This window comes from Ursus maritimus, unplaced genomic scaffold, assembly GCF_017311325.1.
Source record: "Ursus maritimus isolate PB19 unplaced genomic scaffold, ASM1731132v1 scaffold_31, whole genome shotgun sequence".
Taxonomy (NCBI): domain Eukaryota; kingdom Metazoa; phylum Chordata; class Mammalia; order Carnivora; family Ursidae; genus Ursus; species Ursus maritimus.
The window spans coordinates 4,513,925-4,536,447 of record NW_024425675.1 but is presented as its reverse complement, the minus strand read 5'-3'; the positions used below and the strand labels follow the sequence as shown (position 1 = coordinate 4,536,447).

The window sequence follows — 22,523 nt, the reverse complement described above, 5'->3', positions numbered from 1 at the left end:
CAAGGTTCATCTCTTACACAAGGCCAGACTGTTATCACTGGGAGAGATGGCTGTTTATGGCTGTTTTATCTAGTGCACACAAAACAACACAGAGAGTTAAGGAAACTGAAGAAATGGGAATATGTTCTGAACAAAAGAATAAGACAAATATCCAGAAACTGACCCTATGGAAACAGAGACAAGTGATATACACAACTGAGAATTCAAAATAAAGGTTATAAAGATGCTTACTGAGTCAGGAGAGTAATGCATGAAAAAAGTAGAAATTTCAACAGAGATAGAAGAGTACCAAACAGAAATCATAAAGCTGAAGAATAAAATAACTGACTTGAAAAAAAAAATCAATAGAATGACTTCATAACAGACTAGGTGAAGCAGAAGAAAAATCAGTAAAGTCAATGACAACTCAGTAGAAATTATCTAACCAGAGGAGCAAAAAGAAAAACAGAATGAAAAGGAATAAAGATGTCTTAAGGGACTATGGGTCATCATAAAGTGAAACTTAATATATGTATTATGGGAGTCACAAAAGGAAAGGAGAATGAGAAAGGGGCAGAACGTACTCTAGCAAGAGCTAAAAAAAATTCCCAAACCTGTAGAAATAAACATACAACCAGTTACAAGGAGCACAAACAACATCAAATAAAATGAATAAAAAGAGACCCACATTGAGACATATAATTAAATTCTCAAAACTTAAAGAAAAAGAAAATATTGAAAGCAGCAAATGTGACTTATTATATTCAAGGAAATGTCATAAATCAATTAGTGGATTTCTGCAAGCAGAAACCTTGCAGCCCAGGAGGGAATTGGATGATATACTCAAATTTAAAAGGGGGGAAGAACACTGCCAACCAAGAATTTTTTATTCAGTAAACTTGTCCTTCAGAACTGATAGATTAGAGGAGAAAAAGATGGCGGAGGAGTAGGGGACAATTTTTCAGCGAGCAGGATATCTACCAGACCATCCTGAACACCCATGAAATCAGCCTAAGACGTAGGAAGATACATCTGGATCTCTACAAACGAACATCTCCAGCACTGAATATTGAGGTACAAAGCAGGGAGCTGTGAATCCGTGCACAGATATCAGAAGATAAACGGAAGTGTGAAGGAACTGCTGCCCTCAGGCACCGGGAAGCAGTAGCCACCTGCACTGGGGAGTGGGCCAGATTCGCAGACCAGAGGCTGCGGAGAAACCAGACTGAAACCAGGAGCTTGGAAGCACGTGGACCAGACTGAAACCGGGAGCTCGGGTGTGCGCGCAGGAACCGGGGGATCTGGAAGTGTTAGAAGCACAAACAACAGAGATGTGCCCGCCCTGGGAGTGATGGCTGGGAGAGTGGCTGTGGGGCGCACAACCCAGGACCCTGCAGGGTTTTTAGCAGCACTGACAGAAACAAAGTTATAGTGGCCAGGAGAGCTCAGTGAAGAACAGACTGCAAACTCTCTGTTCTGAGACAGAGGCTTGGAAACGGCCACTGTTGTTCTGACTCTCAGAAGAGTCATAGAAAACCCCCAGGGAAAGCCACCAGAGAACAAAAGCCCAGAAAAAAATGGTTCACACTGTGCCCAACCCCCACCCCCACAGGGGAGAGGACAACTCTACCCAAACAAGGTTGTCTGAGTATCAGCATGGCAGGCCCCTCCCCCAGAAGGCAGACTGAAAAAATAAGAAGCCCACATTCCTAAGGCCCCTATAAAACAAGTGCACATTGCTTGGGTCCTGGTCAATAATTTGGGCTCTGTACATCCCCGCAACCTCCCCTCATCAGAATGGCAAGGAGAAGAAATCCCCCCCCACACACAAAGAAAAGATAGAGTCTGTGGCCTCTGCCACAGAACAAATGGATATGGATATAACCATATTGTCAGAAACGGAGTTCAGAGTAACAATGGTCAAGATGATGTGTAGGCTTCAAAAAAAAATTAACGGGAATATAGAATCTCTAAGGGTGGAAATGAGAGCAAATCTAGCAGAAATTAAGAATGCTATGAATCAAATGCAGTCTAAACCAGATGCTCTGATGGCCATGGTAAACGAGGCAGAATGAATTTGTGAATTGGAAGATGGGATGATAGAAAAGGAAAAAGTGGGAACTTAGCTTAAAAACTCCAATTTCAAGAATGTAGAATATGGGAGATTACTGACTCAATGAAACATTCCAATGTCAGAATCACTGGCATTCCTGAGAGGGTGGAGAAAGAGATAGGTCTAGAAGAGGTATTCGAACAAATTGGAGCTGAGAACTTCCCTAATCTGGTGAAGGAAACAAGCATTCGTGTCCGAGAGGCAGAGAGGACCCCTCCCAAGATCAATGAGAACAGACCAGCACCACGTCACATAATAGTACAATTCACAAATCTTAGATCCAAGGATAAAATCTTAAAAGCAGCCAGGGGGAAGAGAATCCTCATCTACAGAAGGAGGAACATCAGAATAACGTCAGACCTGTCTACAGAGACTTGGCAAGCCAGGAAAAGCTGGTAAGATATATTCAGAGCACTAAGTGAGAAGAACATGCAGCCAAGTATCCTTTATCCAGCAAGACTGTCATTCAGAATTGATGGAGAGACAAGGTCCTTCCAAGACCGGCAGAAACTGAAAGCATATGTGACCACCAAGCCAGCCCTATAAGAAATATTAAGGGGGGTTCTAGGGGATGGGATAGGTTGGTGATGGGTATTAAGGAGTGCACATATTGCATGGTGCACTGGGTGTTATACGCAAGTAATGAATCATGGAACTTTACATCAAAAACTAGGGATGTACTGTATGGTGACTAACATAATAAAAATATTATCATAAAAAAAGAAATATTAAGGGGGTTCTATAAAAGTAAAAAGACACCAAGAGTGATACAGTACAGAAATTTACAATCCATAGTAACAAAGACTTCACAGGCAGCATGACATTAAAATCATCTCTCTCAATAATCACTGTCAATGTGAATGGCCTAAATGCTCCCATAAAACACCACAGGATTTGCTGTGTACAAGAGACTCATTTTGAACCTAAAGATACATCCAGACTGAAAGTGAAGGGATGGAAAACCATTTTTCATGCCAATGGACCTCAAAAGAAAGCTGGGTAGCAATTCTCATATCAGAAAGATTAGATTTTAAGCTAGAGACTGTAGTTAGAGATACAGAAGGACACTATATTATTCTTAAAGGGTGTATTCAACAGGAGGATATAACAATTATAAATATCTATGCCCCCAACAGGGGAGCAGCTAGACATACAAGCCAACTCTTAACCTGAATAAAGAGACATATAGATAATGCATTAATAGTAGGGGACTTCGGGGCGCCTGGGTAGCTCAGTCGTTAAGCGTCTGCCTTCGGCTCAGGGCGTGATCCTGGCATTCTGGGACCGAGCCCCCCATCAGGCTCCTCCGCTGGGAGCCTGCTTCTTCTTCTCCCACTACCCCTGCTTGTGTTCCCTCTCTCACTAGCTGTCTCTCTCTCTGTCGAATAAATAAATAAAATCTTAAAAAAAAATAGTAGGGGACTTCAATACTCCCCTCAGCAATAGACAGATCACCTAAGCAGAAAATCAACAAAGAAACAAGAGCTTTGAATGACATACTGGACCAGGTGGACCTCATGGATATATACAGAACACTACACACAAGAACAACAGAATACTCATTCTTTTTGAATGCACATGGAACTTTCTCCAGAATACCATATACTGGGTCACAAAACAGGTCTCAACCAATACCAAAAGACTGTGATTATTCCCTGCATATTCTCAGACCACAATGATTTGAAACTGGAACTCAATCACAAGGAAAAATTTGGAAGAAACTCAAACACTTGGAAACTAAGAACCATCCTGCTTAAGAATGATTGGGTAAATCAGGGAATTAAAGAAGAACTTAAGCAATTTATGGAAATGAATGAGAATGAAAACACATTGATCCAAAACCACTGCAAAGGCGGTCCTAAGGGGAAAATACATAGCCATCCAAGCCTCACCCAAAGGAATAGAACAATCTAAAATGCAGTCTTTATATTCTTACCTTAAGAAGCTGGAGCTAGAACAGAACATGCCTAACCCATGCACAAGAAGGCAGTTGATCAAGATTAGAGCAGAGATCAATGAATCAGAAACCAGGGGCACAGTAGAGCATATCAACAAAACTAGAAGCTGGTTTTTTTAAAGAATAAATAAGATCAATAAGCCACTGGCCAGACTTATTCAAAAGAATAGAGAAAGGACCCAAATTAATAAATTATGAATGAAAGGGGAGATATCACAACAAACACCAAAGAAACAGAAAAAATAATTAGAAACTATTATTGACAACTATATGCCAATAAATTAAACAACCTGGAAGAAATGGATGCCTTCCTGGAAACCTATAAACTACCAAAACTGAAACAAAAAGAAACTGATTATTTAAACAGACCAATTAATCATGAAGAGATTGAAGCAGTGATTAAAAACCTCCGCAAAAAGTCCAGGGCCTGACGGATTCCTTGGGGAATTCTACCAAACATTCAAAGAAGAAATAATACTTATTCTCCTGAAGTTATTTCAAAAAATAGAAACAGAAGGAAAACTAGCAAACTTACTCTATGAGGCCAGCATTACCTTGATTCCCAAACCAGGCAAAGACTCCATCAAAAAGGAGAATTACAGACTGATATCCCTGATGAATATGGATGCCAAAATTCTCAACAAAATCCTAGCTAATAGGATCCAACAGTACATTAAAAGGATTATCCACCATGACCACGTGGGATTCATCCCTGGGATGCAAGCGTGTATCAACATTCACAAATTGGTCAGTGTGATAGATCACATTAATAAGAGAAGAGACAAGAACCATATGATCCTTTCAATTGATGCAGAAAAAGCATTTGACAAAATACAGCATCCTTTCCTGATTAAAATCCTTCAGAGTGTAGGGATAGAGGGTACATTCCTCAATTTCATAAAAACCATCTATGAAAAGCCTACAGCAAATATCATTCTCAATAGGGAAAAGCTGAAAGCCTTTTCCTTAAGATCAGAAACACGACAATGATGCCCACTCTCGCCTTTATTATTGATCATAGTACTAAGGTCCTTGCAACAGCAATCAGACAACAAAAAGGGATAAAAGGTATTCAAATCAGCAAAGAAGAAGTCAAATTGTCTCTCTTTGCAGATGACGTGATACTGTTTATGGAAAACCCAAAAGACTCCACCCCCAAATTACTAGAACTTATAGAGAAATTCAGTAATGTGGCAGGATACAAAATCAATGCTCAGAAATCAATTGCATTTCTATACACGAACAATGAGACTGAAGAAAGGGAAATTAGGGAATTGATTCCATTTACAATAGCACCAAAACTCATACAATATCTCAGAATTAACTTAACCAGTAAGGTAAAGTATCTATATTCTAGAAACTACAGAACACTGATGAAAGACATTGAAGAAGACACAAAAAGATAGAAAATCATTCCATGGTCATGGGTCAGAAGAATAAACATAGTTAAAAAGTCTATGCTACCCAAAGCAATCTACACTTTCAACGCCATCCCAATCAAAATACCAATGATATTTTTCAAAGAGCTGGAACAAACAGCCCTTAAATTTGTGTGGAACCAGAAAAGACCCCTAATCACCACAGAAATGTTGAAAAACAAAGCTGAGGGCATCACATTGCCTGATTTCAAGCTGTACTACAAAGCTGTGATCATCAAGACAGCATAGTACTGGCACCAAAAGAGACACATAGACCAATGGAGCAGAATAGAGACTCCAGAAATGCACCCTTGTCTCTATGGGCAACTAATCTTTGACAAAGCAGGAAAAAACATCCAGTGGAAAAAAGACAGTCTCTTCAATAAATGGTGGTGGGAAAATTGGACAGCTATATGCGAAAGAATGAAACTTGATCACTCTCTCACACCATACACAGAGATAAACTCCAAATGGATGAAAGACCTTGATGTGACAGGAATCCATCAAAATCCTAGAGGAGAACATAGGCTGTAACCTCTTTGACATTGGCCACAACAACTTCTTTCATGACACATCTCCAAAGGCAAGAGACACAAAAGATAAAATGAATTTGTGGGACTTCATCAAGATAAAAAGTTTCTGCACAGCAGAGGAAACAGTCACCAAAACAAAGAGGCAACCCACAGAATGGGAGAAGATATTTGCATATGAAACTACAGATAGAAGGTTGGTATCCAAGATCTATAAAGAACTTCTCAAACTCAATACATGAGAAACAAATAATGAAATCAAAAAATAATCAGAAGGGGGAATGAAGCATGAGAGACTAGGGACTCTGAGAAAGAAACTGAGGGCTACAGAGGGGAGGGGGTGGGGGAATGGGATAGGCTGGTGATGGGTAGTGAGGAGGGCACATATCGCATGGTGCACTGGGTGTTATATGTAACTAATGAATCATCAAACTTTACATCAAAAAAATAAAATTAAATGGGCAGAGTGTATGAACAGACGCTTTTCAATGAAGACATACAAATGGCTAACAGACATATGAAGAAATGTTCAAAATCATTAGCCATCAGGAAAATTCAAAGCAAAACCACATTGAGATACCACTTACAACAGTTAGAATGGCAAAAATTGACAAGGCCAGGAACAAGAAATATTGGAGAGGATGTGGAGAAAGGGGAACCCTCTTACACTGTTGGTGGGAATACAAGTTGGTACAGCCACTTTGGAAAACAGTGTGGAGGTCCCTCAAAAAGTTAAAAATAGAGGTACCCTATGACCCAGCAATTGCACTACTGGGTATCTACCCCAAAGATACAGATGTAGTGAAGAGAAGGGCCATATGCACCCCAATGTTCATAGCAGCATTGTTCACAATAGCTAAACTCTGGAAGGAGCTGAGAAGCCCTTCAACAGACAAATGGATAAAGAAGATGTGGTCCATATATACAATGGAATATTACTCAGCCATCAGAACTCATTTATGGAACATAAGAAATAGCAGCAAGATCAGTAGGAGAAGGGAGGGAAGAATGAAGGGGGGGTAAACAGAAGGGGGGATGAACCCTGAGAGACTATGGACTCTGGAAAACAAACTGAGGGTTTCAGAGGGGAGGGGAGTGGGGGATTGAGGTAGGCCGGTGATGGGTAGTAAGGAGGGCATGTATTGCATGGAGCACTGGGTGTTATATGCAAACAATGAATCATGGAACACTACATCAAAAACTAATGAGGTACTGTATGGTGACTAAGATAACATAATAAAAATTAAAAAAAAAAAACGAATTGAGAGATTAATTTTTCCCAGACCAAAGACAAGAAGAAAAGAAAAGAAAAGAAAAGAAAAGAAAAGAAAAGAAAAGAAAAGAAAAAAGCTAAAGGATTTAAGTTTATCACAATTGGATCCAATTGACAAGAACTAAAGGTATTCTTTAAGCTGACAGAAAAGGATGCTCATTAGCAACATAATGAGAACATATAAAAGTATATCACTCATTGGTAAAAGTGAATATATAGTCCATTTAAAAATAATGTAATGTTGGTGTGTAAATCCCTTTACTTCTATTATAAAGGTTGAGAAAAACTATTAAAGTACCTATAGCTGCAATGATATGTTATAGATAAATATTAAAAATGTAAATTATGATATCAATAAGATAAAATATGAGAGGAGAGAGTAAAAATTAGTACTTTTATATGCACATAGTGGTGAAGAGGATGTAAAAATTTTAAATGTATATTCACCCAACAATGGAGCACCTAAATATATAAAGCAAATTTTAATAGAACTGACGGGAGAAATAGACTACAATACCAAGAGACTTCAAGACTCCACTATCAACAATGGATAGATCATCCAGACCAAAAAAAAAAAAATAAGGTAACATTGGACTTGAACTATATTTTAAACCAAATAGGCCAGTGAGCCTATACAGAACATGCCATTCATACATAGTAACAGAATACACATTCTTCTCAAGCATACATGGAATACGTTCTAGGATAAATCATATATCATCCCAGAAAACAAATCTTAACAAGTCTAAGAATATTTAAATCATATCAAGAATGTTTTCTGACTACAATGGTATGAAACTAGAAATCAATAACAAGATGAAACCTGAAAAATTCACAAATGTGTGGAAATTAAACCACACTCCTGAAAAATAAGCATATTGGAATACACGTATGCTTAACTCATTGAAACTGCACTTTGTACAAACCTTTTGGAAGTAATGTCTCCTTTGTTTAACATATGAGGGTCTCTAAACTTTTCTGTTCAAGCATCTGGTCATAGCTGAATACTTAACTCATTGAAAGTAAACTGAACATACATTTAAAATAATACAGGAGTAGGCATGTAAAAGGAAAAGAAGGGGGAGGAGGAGGAGAAGAAGGGGGGGTGGGAAGAAGAAAAAGAAGAAATCAAAAGGAAAATAAAAAACATCTTGTGACAACCAAAAAAGGAAACACAACATAAAAAAAACTTGAGGGTCAAAGGAAAAGTAGTTCTTGGAGGGAAGTTTAAAGAAATAAATGCCTACATATAAGAAAGATGGGTCTCAGTTAAACAATATGATTACACCTCCACAACATGGTTGGGGGGAGAACAAATGAAGCCTAAAATTATTGGAAGGGAAAAACAAAAATCAGAAAACAGACAAAGTACAGACTGGAAAGACAATACAAAAGATTAACAAAATTAAGACTGGTTCTTTGAAAAGATGCACAAATTGAAAACCTTTAGCTAGTCTAAGAAAAAGAGAGAAGACTTCAATAAAATCAGAAATGAAAGAGGAGACATTACAACTGATACCACAGAAATGCAAAAAGCATCACAAGAGATTACTATGAACATTTATATGCCAAAAAAATTGATAACTGAGAGAAAAGAGGTAAATCCCAAGAAACATACAGCCTGTCATGACTGAATCATGAAAAAATACAAAATCTGAGCAGACAAATAATGTGTGAGGAAATTTAATAAGTAATTAATAATCTCCAAAGAAATGCCGAGGACCAGATGACTTCAATGGTTTATTCTAATATACATATTCTATATTATATGTATAATATGTACAATATATATAATTACATATTTATGTACAATTATATTCATTTTCTTTATATAATTTTATAAATTTATATAAATATATACATATATAAATTTTATATATTTATATATAATTGTAATATATAATATATACTATAATTTATAATATATATTATATATCTGAATTGTATATTAGAATATATATACAGATATATATTTATATACATATGTGTATATACATACATATGTGTATATATATATGTATATATATACACATATGTATATATACTAATCCTCAAAATTTTCCCAATTTAAAGAGGAGGGAACACTTCCAAACTCATTTTATGAGACCAGAATACCTCATCCTAAATTCAGGGAACAACACTACAAGAAAAGAAAATGGTAGATCAATATCCCTGATGAATATAGATGCAAAATCCTCAACAAAATATTAGGAAACTAATTCAACAGCACATTGAAAGGATCATACACTATAATCAAATGAAATATTTCTGGGATGCAAGGATGGTTTAAAATTGAGAAATCATATCTAAGATAAGGAACAAGATAATGATATCCACTCATCGCTTTTATTCAATATAGTACTGGAAATCCTATCCAGAACAATTAGGCACAAAGAAATAAACGGCATCCAGAACAAAAAGTAAGTAAAATTGTCTCTGCTTACAGATGAAATATTTTGTATATAGAAACCCTACATACTCCCCCAAATCCATGAATTCAAGAAAGTTGGAAGATATGAAATCAACAGACAAAAATCAGTTGCATTTTTGTAAACCAACAATAAACTAACAACAAACCAGCAACAAAAAAGAGAACTTTTAAAATTGTTTTGTTTTGTTTTGTTTTTAGTAGTCTCCACATCCAGCATGGAGTCCAACATAGGCCTTGAACTCACAACCTTGAGAACAAGACCTGAGCTATCAAGAGTTGGACACTTAACCAACTGAGCTACCCAGGTGCCCCGAAAAAAGAAATTAAGGAAAAAATCTCATATTTAGTAACATGAAAAATAAAATATTTAGAAATAAATTGAAGAAGACACAAATAAATGGAAGATATTCTGCACTCAGAGATTGGAAGAATTATGTTAAGATGTCCATATTCCCTAAAGCAAACTACAGATTCAAGGCAATTGCTATCAAAATTCCCATGGCACTTTTACAAAAGATTTAAAAAACTACACAATTTTTTATGGAACCAAAAAAGACTCCAAATAGCTAAAGAAAAAGGCAAAGCTATAGACATCACATATTCTGATTTCAAACTATATTAATAAAGATGTAGTAGTCAGAATGATATGTTATTGACATATATAAAGACAAATAGTTACATGGAACAAAATAGAGATCACAGAAATAAACCCATTCATATATAATCAACTGATTTTTGACAAAGATAACAAAAATATACAATGGGAAAAGGATAGTTTCTTCAACAGAGTTGGGAAAACTGGGCATCCTTATGCAAAAGAATCTTCACCTATTTACACTATACAAAAAACAATTCAAATGGATTAAAGAATTAAATCCTAAAATCATTATATTCATAGAAGAAAACACAGGGGAATTCTCAATAAGATACTAGCTAATCATATCCAATAGTACATTGAAAGGATTATTCACCATGACCAAGTGGGATTTTTTTCCTGGGCTGCAGGGGTAGTTCAACATCTGAAAATCAATCACGTGATACACCACATTAATAAAAGAAAGGATAAGAACCATAGGATCCTCTCAATAGACACAGAAAAAGCATTTGACAAAATACAGCATTCTTTCTTGATAAAAACCCTCCACAATGTAAGGATAGAGGGATCATACCTCAACATCATAAAGGCCTATGTGAAAGACCCACAGCGAATATCATCCTCAACAAAGAAAAACAGAACTTTCAGGGATGTCTATTCTCACCACTATTGTTCAACACAGTACTGGAAGTCCTAGCCTCAGTGATCAGACAACAAAAAGACATAAAAGGCATCCAAATTGGCAAAGAAAAAAACTCTCACTTTTCACAGATGACATGATACTCTATGTAGAAAACCTAAAAGACTCCACCCCAAAATTGCTAGAACTGATACAGGAATTCAGCAAACTCACAGGATATAAAATCAATACACAGAAGTCTGTTACATTTCTATAACAGTGAAGCAGAAGAAAGAGAAATCAAGGAATTGATCCTGTTTATAATTGCACCAAAAAACCATAAGATACCTAGGAATATACCTAAACAAAGAGGTAAAAGATGTATACTCTGAAAACTATAGAACACTAAAATTTTTATGGAACCAGAAAAGACCCTGAATGGTCAAAGAAATATTGAAAAAGAAAATTAAACCTAGTGGCATCACAATGCCAGACTTCAAGCTGTATTACAAAGCTGCAATCATCAAGACAGTGTGGTACTGGCACAAAAACAGACACATAGATCCGTGGAACAGAATAGAGAACCTAGAAATGGACCCTCAACTCAATGGTCAATTAACCTTCAACAAAGGAAGAAAAAATATCCAATGGAAAAAAGACAGTTTCTTCAATAAATGATTTAGGGAAAATTGGTCAGCCACAAGTAGAAGAATGACACTGGACCACTTTCTTACACCCTACACAAAAATAAATTCAAAATGGATGAAAGATCTAAGTGTGAGACAGGAATCCACCAAAATCATTGAGGAGAACACAGGCAGCAACCTCTTTGACGTCAGTCACAGCAATTTCTTGCTAGGAAAGGGAAACAAAAGGAAACATGAACTATTGGGACTTCATCAGGACAAAAAGCCTTTGCATAGCAAAGGAAACAGTCAACAAAACTAAAAGGCAAGGTACAGAATGGGAGAATATATTTGCAAATGACATATCTGATAAAGGGTTCATATCCAAAATCTATGAAGAACTTATCAATCTCAATACCCAAAAAACAAAAGATCCAGTCAAGAAGTGGGCAGAAGATACAAACAGACATTTCTCCAAAGAAGACATCCAAATGGCCAACAGACACATGAAAGAATGGTCAACATCACTCAGCATAGGGAAATACAAATCAAAGCCACAATGAGATACCACCTCACACCAATCAGAGTGGCTAAAATTAACACAAGAAGCAACAGGTGTTGGCGAGGATGCAGACCCTCTTACCCTCTTGCACTGTTGGTGGAAATGTAAGCTGATACAGCCACTCTGGAAAACAGAGGTTACTCAAGAAGTTAAGAATAGAACTACCCTATGACCCAGCAACAGCACTATTAGGTATTTAACCAAAGAATAAAAAATAAAAATAGAAAAGAGTTATTCAAAGGGATACATGCACCTCAATGGTTATAGCAGCAATGTCCACCATTGCCAAGCTATGGAAATAGCCCAGATGTCCATCGACAGACAAATGGATAAAGAAGATGTGGGGTGTGTGTGTGTGTGTGTGTGTGTGTGTGTGTGTGTACAAATATGACTCAGCCATCAAAAAAAAATGAAATCTTGCCATTTGCATTGACACGAATGGAACTAGAGGGTATCATGCTAAGCGAAATGTCAGTCAGAGAAAGACAAATGCCATATGATTTCACTCATATGTGGAATTTAAGAAACAGAACAGATGAACATAGGGGAAGGGAAGGAAAAATAAAATAATATTAAAAACAGGGAGGAAAATCATAAGAGAGTCTTAACTATAGGGAACAAACTGAGGATTGCTGGAGGGGAGGTGGGTGGGGCGATGGGGTAACTGGGTGATGGGCATTAAGGAGGGTACTGATGTAATAAGCACTGGGTGTTATGTGCAACTGACGAATCACTAAATTCTACCCCTGAAACTAATAATACACTATATGTTAACTAAATTGAATTTAAATAAAAGGAAAAAAAGAAAACACAAGAAATCTCCTTGTTGGTCTTAGCAATATTTTTTTTTTTGGATTTGACATCAAAAGCACAAGCACAAAATAAAAATAAATAAGTAGGACTACATCAAACTAAAAAACTTTTGTACAGCAAATAAAACAATCACACAAAAAAATCACAACATGAAGAGGTAATCTACAGAATAGGAGAAAATACTTGTAAACTACATATCGGGTAAGAGGCTAATATACAAAATACATAATGAATTGATACAACTCAATGGTAAAATCACTAACAATTCAATCATGATCACAGTAATTCAAGGATCTGAACAGATATTTTTCCAAAGACATACAAATGGCCAACAGATACATAAAAAGATGCTTAACATCACTAATCATCAGGGAAATGCAAATGAAAACCACAATGAAATATCAGCTCACAAATTTTGGAGTCGCTATTGTCAGAGACATGGGATAACAAGTATCGGTGAGAATGTGAAGAAAATGCAACTCTTGCACATGGTTACTTATAATGTAAATTTGTGCAGCCATTATGGAAAACAGTATGGAAGTTTTTCAAAGAAATTAAAAATAATTACCATATGGCCTAGTAATCACATATCTGGGCTTATATCTGAAGGAAATGAAATCACTATCTCAAGGAACATTTGTACATTCATGTTTATATTGGCTTTACTCACATTAGCTGAAATGGAAATAACCAAGCATCTATTGATGGATGAATGGATAATGAATCGTGTGTGTGTGTGTGTGTGTGTGTGTATGCCATGCAATATAATTTTGCCATAAAATGGAAGGAAATGGTGCCTTTTGCAAACGTGGATAAATCTGGAGGGCATTTGGATATATGAAATAAGCCAGACAGAGATAAACAAATACTATACAGTATAACTTGTATGTAGAATCTAGAAAAAGGTCAAACTCAGAAACACAGTGTAGAATTGTGGTTGCCAGGTCCTGGCATGGGTTAAAGGGAGAGTGACTGATCAAAGGGTTCAAACTTTTAGATAAAAGGTAAGTAAATTCTGAGGATTTAATGTACAGCATGATGATTATATATAATAATACTGTATTGTATATGTAATACTTGCTAGGAGAGTAGATATAAGAACTCTTACTAAAAAGGAAGGAAGGGAGGGAGGAAGGGAAAGAAAAAAAAAAGAGAAAAGAGAAGAAGTGAAAAAAGAAAAGAGAAGAAAAGAAAAAAGAAAAAGCAAGAAAGCAAGATTATGTGAGGTCATGGATGTGTTAATTTGATTGTGTGAGCCATTTTACAATATATACATATATCAAATCATTGTGCTGTACACTTTAAATATATTATAATTTTATTTGTCAATTACATTTTAATTAAGGTGGGAAAATGGATATATGCATAAAGAGACAGAAAAGTAAAGGCATGGAGAAAAACATACATGAGAGCTATATGAGTATCAGAAAAAGTGGATTTCAAAGCAAGGAAAATTACCAGGGATAAGTAGAAGTTATTAAGTAATGATAAATGAATCAATTCTCCAAGAAGATATAATATCCCTAACGTGCAGTTGCCAAAGTACATAGGCAAAAACTGATAGAACTGCAAGGAGAAAAAAAATGTACATTTTTATATTTGGAGAGCTCACCACTCTATCGGAAATGAACATAACCAGCAGGCAAAAAATAAAAACATAGGTGAACTCAACAAGACCCCATCAATTAATTGTATCTAATTGATGTCTGTTTGAATACTCCATCCAATAATAGCAGAATGCACGTTGCTTTCAAACTCACAAGCTATATTCATAAACATAGACCACATTTCAAAGTTAGACCACTTTTCAAAGTTAGATCATATTTTAAGAAAGAAATTGTATGTTAATTTTTTTCTAAAACAGAAATCACACAAATCATCCTCTCAGTCCACAATGGAATTAAAACTAGAAATCAATAATATACAGATAGCTGGACAATCTCAAAATACTTGAAGATGAAAGAATATACCTTTAAAGTGTATGTTCAAAGAAGAATTGTCGAAATAAATTTTTAAAATTTGAACTAAGTGAAAATTAAAGTACTATTTATCAAAATATGTGTGACACAACAATGAAAGGAGTGCTGAGAAGGAAATTTATAGCATTGAATACATATATTAAAAAATAAGAAAGATAAAAAATAGTCTCTCCTTGCCCCTTAGGAAACTAGAAAAAGAGGAGCAAAAATTGTTATGAGTTGGATTTCTTTAAAATGAACACCTATGCTCTGTGAAAGACACTCTTAAGAGAATTAAAAAACATTTGCACAACATCTATCTCATGTAAAGGACTTGTGTTTGAAATATATAAAAATGATTAAATTAAATGTTGAAATAACAACCCAATTTTATTTTTTTTCATAATAATATTTTTATTATGTTATTCACCATACAGCACATCCCTGGTTTTTGATGTAAAGTTCAACGATTCATTAGTTGCGTATAACACCCAGTGCACCATGCAATATGTGCCCTCCTTACTACCCATCACCAGCCTATCCCATTCCCCCACCCCCTTCCCCTCTGAAGCCCTCAGTTTGTTTTTCAGAGTCCATAGTCTCTCATGCTTCATTCATACAACCCAATTTTAAAACTCTCAGAAAGATCTGAATGGTCACCTCTTCAGAGAAGATACAAGTTGGCAAATAAGCATATGAGATTTCATATGTCATTAGGAAAGTGCAAATTAAAACAACAATATGATACCTAATGAGACACACCTATGAGAATGGCTAACACAAACACTGACAATACAAAATGCTATAAAGAATGTGGAATACGGAAACTCTTGTTTATTGTTCTTGTGCATGCAAAATGCTATACCCACTTGGGAAAACAGTTTGGCATTTTTATAAAGCCCAACATTATCTTATCATACAATACAGTAATTGTGCTCCAAATATTTACCCAGATGAGTTGAAATCTTATATCCATGCAATAACCGGCACATGAATATTTATAGCAGATTTATCCGTAATTACACCATATTGGAAGTAACAAAGATGTTTTCCAATAGGTGAATGGATCAACAACCTGTGGCACATCCATATAATGGTATGCTATTCAGCAGTAAAAAGAAATGGGCTATCAAGCCACAGAAAGACATAGCAAAAACTTAAGGGAATATTGCTAAGTGACAGAAGCCAGTTTTGAAAAAAGCTATATAATTTCAACTATATAGTACTCTGGAAAAGGCAAAACTATACAGACAGTATAAATATCAGGAGTTGCCAGGGTTTCAGAATCAGGAGTAATGGAGTTGGAGCGCAAGGAATTTTCAGGGTGCTGAAGCTATTTTGTATAATACTATAGTGGTGGGCACATGATTATACATTTGTCAATATCTATAGAATTGTGCAACAATAGGAGTAAACCATGGATATTATTAATAATTCATCAACATTGATTCATCAATTGTAACAAATATATTATCTAATACAGAATGTTAATAATAGGGGAAATTGTAAGTGTGGGGGGGAGAAGTATATGGTAACTATGTAAACCTGAATTGCTCTAGAAAAAAATCTATTAAAAATTTCAAAAAGAATACAAAAATACTAATTTGAAGGGATACATGTACTCTGATGTTTATAGCAACATTATCTATAATAGCCAAATTATGGAAACAGACCAAATGGCAATTGACGAATGAATAAAAAAGATATGGTATATTTGTAAAATGGGATATTACCAGCCATAAAAGTAATGAAATCTTGACATTCACAACAACATGGATTGAGCTACAGAGTACATTATGCTAAGCAAAATAAGTCAGGCAAAGACAAATACCATATGATTACACTCATATACTAATTGAAGAAACAAAAAAACAAACATATGGAAAAGAAGAGAGAACAGCAAACTAAGAAACAGATTCTTAACTGCAGAGAACAATTTGATGGTTACCAGAGGGGAGGTGGGTGGGGGGATGGGTTAAATAGGTGATGGGGATTAAGGAATGTACTTGCGATGGTCAGCAGGTGTTGTATGTAAGTGGTGAAACACTAAATTCTACACTTGAAACTAACATCACACTGTATGTTAACTAACTGGAATTTAAATAAAAACTTAGAAAAAAATCCAGCAATATTTTTTTTTCTGAAAATTGATAAGGTGATTCTAAAATTTATAGAGCAGTGCATAGAGCCAAAATAGAAAAACTCAACAAAAAAGAAGACATTTAAAGATCAGAAAATACTTATATCAGATATTATTATAAAAATAAAATAATCTGGGGGCGCCTGGGTGGCACAGCAGTTAAGCGTCTGCCTTTGGCTCAGGGCGTGATCCCGGCGTTATGGGATCGAGCCCCACATCAGGCTCCTCCACTATGAGCCTGCTTCTTCCTCTCCCACTCCCTCTGCTGTGTTCCCTCTCTCGCTGGCTGTCTCTATCTCTGTTAAATAAATAAATAAAAAATCTTTAAAAAAAATAAAATAAAATAATCTCAAGTACTATAATACTGGTACAATGATAAATAGACAAATGGAGTAAATTATTGTCAGAAACAGATTTGAATGCATTGATGACAAAGGAGAAATCATATAACAAAAGTAAAAGAAAATTCTTTTACATATTGTAAAACAATAGGACTTCTAGAAACTTCTATAGGAAAATGTGTTCTTATCTTTGGATTAGGGTATTTTAAAAATAGACTACAATAAATGTACACTACCTATAAATGTAAATGTTTTAAAGATGGACTTAATGTTCAGTATTATGTCCATCACTAAGAGATTTAAAAAGCATATGACAGAGTAGGTTTGCAGCTCAAATAACCAACAGAAAGTTTTCATCAGAATATTATAAGGATTATTAATATGGTATTAAGAAATAAATTGGAAATTCAACACAAATTGAGCAAGAGTCTTAAACATATACTTTACCAAAGAAGATATCTAAATGACCAATAAACATTTGAAAAGTATACAATCTTATTAGTTAGTTGGAAAATTGAAATTAAAGTCACAAAGATGCTGTGACATGCCATCATTGAGTGTAAATCAGAAAGAATGACAGAATCAAGTCATGATAATGTAGGGCAATTGAAACTTTCAGAAATTGCTGGTAGTAGTGTAAATTGATAGACACACTTTGGAAAACTGTTCACATTTCTACTATTTATTGGGCATGATGGCTGACTTTGGTCTCTAAAAAGAGACCAAAAAGCAGTAAGATGGCCTATTCAAGTGCTGAAAGGAAAAAAAAAATCAACCAAGAATTTTATTCCTACCAAAACTATCTCTCTGTAATGAAGGTGAAATAGAGATTCCTAAATAAATTTAAAAAAAAGAAAAAGAGAGAGAGAATGCACTGCTAGCAGTTTGACTTTACAAGAAAACAAAAGACAATTATTCAGGCTGAAAGCAAGTGACTTCATATAGTAATCTGAATTCTCTAAAAAAGAGAATTGGCAAAGGAAGTTCTATAATTAAAAAATATAATATATGTATGTATTTCATCACTTTTTTCCTTTTCATTGATTTAGTAGGCAATTGTATAAAACAATATGTATATGTTTGTATTATTGGACCTATGACATATAGACATATAATATATTTCACAATACAGCACAAAGAAAATGAGTAGGAACAGTAATGTATTCAGGTAAAAAAAAATATTATATCAGATGGTAACTTGAATCTGCAGAAACAAAAGAAAGAACCAGAAGTCATAAGATTAATATATATCATAAACATATACTTGCTATTTTTTATCTCAGCTTCTTTAAAAGGCATAAAATTATACAAAGATATAATTATAACAATTACAGCGATGACTTTATATTTACAGGTGTAATATGTATAACAATTGTGTAAATGAGGATAATGCTATATGAGAGCAACATTTCTATACCTCACTGGAATTACTGCAACTTAATTAGTATAAGTCTGAAGTATAATTAGTATAAGTCTGAGATATACTGAGATATAATTGACATACATAATTGTATATTTAATGTGTACAATGTGTTGATTTGGTACATTTATATATTGCAGTATGATTACTACCCTAGTATTGTTAGCATTTCCATTATGTCACATTATTATCCTCTTTTTTGTGGTAAGAACATTTAAAATCCAGTGTCCTCTACAAATAACTATGGAAATAGTTATACAATTTTGTGAATATGTGAATATATTTTAAAAACAGTGAATTGAATACTTTAAATGTGTAAATTATATATGTTATATATGTTTTATTTTATTTTGTTTTGTATTTATTTATTTAGTTAGTTTTGCATTCATTTTTTTATAGTTTCAAGTTTTTATTTATTCCAGTTAGTTAACGTAAAGCATATATTAGTTTCAGGAGTAGAATTTAGTGATTCATCACTTACATACAACCCTACTGATCATCACAAGTGCCCTTTTTAAAACTATCACCATTTTACCTATTCCCCAGCCCACTTCCCCTCCAGCACCTTGCAGTTTGGTCTCTATAAATCAGAGTCTATTTTCTGGATTGTCTCTCTCTTTCCTCCCCCATGTTCATCTATTTTGTTTCTGAAATTCCACATATGAGTGAAATCACATGGCATTTGTCTTTCTCTGACTCACTTACTTGGCTTAGCATAATATTCTCTAGCTCCATCCACATTGTTGCAAATGGCAAGACTTCTTTTTTGTCGCTGAGTAATATTCCAGTGTGTGTGTGTGTGTGTGTGTGTGTGTGTGTGTGTGTGTGTACATCTCTTCTTTATCCATTCATCAGTTGATGGACATTTGGGTTCTTTCCATAATTTGACTATTGTTGATAATGCTGCTATGAACATCAGGTGCATGTATCCCTTTGAACCTTTGGGTAAATATCTGGTAGTGCAATTGCTGGATCATAGAGTAGTTCTATTTTCTAACTTTTTGAGGGACTTCCATACTGTTTTCCAGAGTGGTTGTATCAGTTTGTATTCCCACCAGCTGTGTAAGTGGGTTCCTCTTTCTCCACATGCTCACCAACACGTGTTGTTTCTTGTGTTGTTAATTTTAGCCATTCTGATAATTGTCAGATGGTGTCTCCTTATGGTTTTGATTTGTATTTCCCTGATGATAAGTGATGTTGAGCATCTTTTCATGTGTCTGTTGGTCATCTGGATGACTTCTTTGGAAAAGTGTCTATTCATGTCTTCTGTCCATTTTTTAACTGGATTTTTATTTTTTTAGGTGTTGAGTTTTATAAGTTCTTTATTTATTTTCGATACTAACCCTTTATCAGATATGTCATTTGCAAATACTTTCTCCCATTCCATAGGTTGCCTTTTAGTTTCATTGGTTATTTCCTTCACTGTGCAGAAGCTTTTTATCTTGACGAAGTCTCAATAGTTCATGTTTACTTTGTTTCCCTTGCCTCCAGAAAAGTATCTAGTAAGGAGCTGTTATGGCTGAGGTTACTACCAGTATTCTTCTCTAGGATTTTGATGGTTTTCTGTCTCACATTTAGGTCTTTCATCAAATTTGAATTTATTTTTGTGTATGATGTAAGAAAGTGATCCAGTTTCATTCTTTTGCATGTTGCTGTTTAGTTTCCCTAATACCATTTGTTAAAGAGACTGTCTTTTTCCCTATGGATATTCACTGCTGCTTTCTCAAAGATTAGTTGACCATATAGTTGTGGGTCCATTTCTGGGTTTTTTGTTGTATTCCATTGATCTGTGTGTCTGTTTCTGGGCCAGTACCATCTGTCTTGATCATGACAGCTTTGTAATATAGCTTAAAGTCCAGAATTTTGATGCCTCCAGCTTTGCTTTGCTTTTTCAGGATTGCTTTGGTTGTTCAGGGTCCTTTGTGGCTCCATACAAATTTTAGGGTTGTTCGTTCTAGCTCTGTGAAAAATGATGGTGGTATTTTGATAGGGATTGCATTAAACTTGTAGATTGCTTTGGATAGCATAGACATTTTAACAACATTTGTCACGTCAATCCACGAGCATGGAATGTTTTTCCATTTCTTTGGGTCATCTTCAATTTCTTTCGTAAGTGTTCTGTAGTTCTTGGAGTACAGAACTTGTACATCTTTGATTTACAAATCAATCAACATGATACACCACATTAATAAATGAAAAGATAAGAACCATATGATCCTCTCAATAAATGCAAAAAAGCATTTGACAAAATATAGCATCCATTCTTGGAAACCCCAACAAANNNGGGAAAGAGGGAACATACCTCAACATCATAAAGACCATATACAAAAACCCACAGCTAATATCATCTTCAATGGGGAAAAACTGAGAGCTTTTCCTCTGTGGTCAGGAACAAGACAGGGACATCTCACCACTGTTATTTAACATAGTATGGGAAGTCCTAGCCTATCAGGCAGACAACAAAAAGAAATAAAAAGCCTCCAAATAGGCAAGGAAGAAGTTAAACTTTCACTATTTGCAGATCACATGGTACTGTATATAGAAAACCTGAAAGACTCCACCAAAAAGTTGCTAGAACTGATACACAAGTTCAGTAATGTCATAGGATACAAAATCTGTGTACAGAAATCTGTTGCGTTCCTATACACTAATAATGAAGCAGCAGAAGTAGAAATCAAGGAGTCAATCCTGTGTTTACAATTGCACCAAAACCAGGAAGATACATAGGAATAAACCTAACAGAAGAGGTAAAAGATATGTACTCTGTTATACATGTTTTTAAAAATAACCCAGTGATCTCCAAGAAGAATAGGATAAAAAAAAGAATTTGGAAAGTGGGAAGACATAACAAGGGAGAAAAATGTAATTTTTACTAGATTATAAATTTCTCCAGTGCATAACTCTTAATTCCTAATACTTAACCTGATCTTCCCTCAGATACTGTTCTCATTTTCTCTTGCTTATTTAAGGATCCTTTGCTTCCTCAATTCAAATGACCAAACCCTTCTTATATATACCAGTTGGAGAAAGAACCAGAGAAGTTAAAATACATCTGCTAATACTCCCAGGTTTTTGTTGCTGTAGAACTTATTACATTCACAAACTGGTCTTACTTAATTATTGAAAACTCGTTCTGCCTAATCTGACATATTTCATTCTGTTAATGCTGCAGCAGGTCACCACCTTTATACGGATTGCAGTGTTGGTACATTTGGATTACCAAGATCATAGTGCAATCTTTACTATTTATTGACTCAGCCATTGTTCCAAAGAAAGACTTTCACGTCCGGGTGAATATTCATAACATGTTTCCAAATTTAGGTACATGCTGTTAGAACCAACCAGACCACAAAACTTTCGAGCCAGTGGTTGACCTTAGGTGACCCTTGCTTTTTCAATATAAACTCTCCTCTAACCATGTTCATATATTTTTCTTATAATGGGATCTAGTTGAAATTTTTAAATCAAGTAAAAATTTCAAATCACAGAAAAACTCCAATGAAAAGAGACCAAATCTCAATCCTGGTACTTCTGCAAATTTAACTGTCTACATGCCAAAGAGACCTGGGAAAGCATTGTTATTTTTTTCAATCCACAAAATATCTTGCTTTTCTTTTCCATTACTGATACCTGCTCTTTTTTTTTTTTTTTTTACAACTAAGTAACATAAAAAGAGAATAAAATATTCTTGAACTAGTCAAAGAATTTCTACTCCCTGGTAATTTTCTGTGGCAATGGAGACCATGAT

The 22,523-nt window shown here is 35.0% G+C and overlaps 1 protein-coding gene across 1 annotated transcript in view; it reads left to right on the top strand.

Annotated features, from left to right (window-relative positions):
* Window positions 1-22,523, top strand: part of CCDC7 (coiled-coil domain containing 7) — a 346,398-nt gene that overhangs the window by 298,587 nt on the left and 25,288 nt on the right. The gene's annotated exons all lie outside the window — the stretch shown is intronic.